General features: G+C 44.7%; 1 pseudogene; it reads left to right on the plus strand.

The window, feature by feature from the left end:
• The first annotated feature begins 265 nt into the window (after positions 1 to 265).
• LOC102471773 (heterogeneous nuclear ribonucleoprotein C pseudogene) lies at positions 266 to 1,037 on the plus strand (annotated as a pseudogene).
• Positions 1,038 to 1,356: the final 319 nt, after the last annotated feature.

The following is a 1,356-nucleotide window of genomic DNA, read 5'->3' on the forward strand; positions in this document are numbered from 1 at the left end:
AACCATTGTGTTTGATTACCTGTAAAAACCAAAAGGTTAATCATTAATCCATTTTTTTTTTGGCAGAGATCTACCATGTAACAGAACACATAACATGTAAATATTAGATGTTATGGTTAAACCAACCACATTAAGACAAATATGTTTGCTGTGTTTTGTGAAGAGTTGGAGACGGAGCGGTTGTGGCCTCATTTCCTACCTCCAGCTGCAGTTGGTTTCTTTGCCTAGAATTTGGGAGAGAGAGATTCAGAGTCGAATCTCTTTTCCCTCACCTTCTTGTGAGATTTTTTGATCTTCAGCTATACTTTTTGGCTTTGTGAGGAATCTTACCATCAATCGCAATGGCCAGCAATGTTACCAACAAGACAGATCCTCGCTCCATGAATTCTCGTGTATTTATTGGGAATCTCAACACTCTTGTGGTCAAGAAGTCTGATGTGGAAGCAATCTTCTCAAAGTATGACAAAATTGCGGGTTGCTCTGTTAATAAGGGCTTTGCCTTTGTTCAGTATGTTAATGAGAGGAATGCCCGGGCTGCTGTGGCAGGAGAGGATTGCAGGATGGTTGCTGGCCAGGTTTTAGATATTAATCTGGCTCCAGAGCCAAAAGTAAACTGAGGAAAAGCAGGTGTGAAATGATCTGCAGCAGAGATGTACAGATCAGTACCAGAACACCCTTCTCCATCCCCTCTACTCAGCTTCTCTTTTGATTTGAACTATGACTTTCAACGTGATTATTATGACAGGATGTACAGTTACCCAGCACGTGTTCCACCTCTACCTCCTATTGCTCATAATGTAGTGCCCTTGAAACACCAGCGTGTATCTGGGAACACTTCATGAAGGGGCAAAAGCTTCAATTCTAAGAGTGGACAATAAGGATCGTCTTCCAAGTCTGGAAAGTTGAAAGGAGATGACATTCAGGCCATTAAGAAGGAGTTGACCCAGATAAAACAAAAAGTGGATTCTCTTCTGGAAAACCTGGAAAAAAGTGAAAAGGAACAGAGCAAACAAACAGCTGGAGTTGATCAAGGATGATTAAAAAGAGGCCAAGGAAGGAGAGGATGACTCGCTGCGTTCCCTGGCCGCCGCACCGCTCTGCTTCAGGCCCTCGGTTGCCCGTGGGGGGCAGGGGTGATGCCGTGGCCCGTGGGGCCAGTCACTCTGTAGGTGGTCATGCTGTGTAGACCGTGCTACACACACACACACACACACACACACACTATCCCCCTGCTGCATATATACACACACACACACACTATCCCCCTGCTACACACACACACACACTAGCCCCCTGCTACACACACACACACATACATACATTTGAAACCGACTTTGTCAGAGATTTAGTCACATA

Source organism: Tupaia chinensis, unplaced genomic scaffold (assembly GCF_000334495.1).
Source record: "Tupaia chinensis unplaced genomic scaffold, TupChi_1.0 Scaffold000630_1, whole genome shotgun sequence".
Lineage (NCBI taxonomy): Eukaryota > Metazoa > Chordata > Mammalia > Scandentia > Tupaiidae > Tupaia > Tupaia belangeri.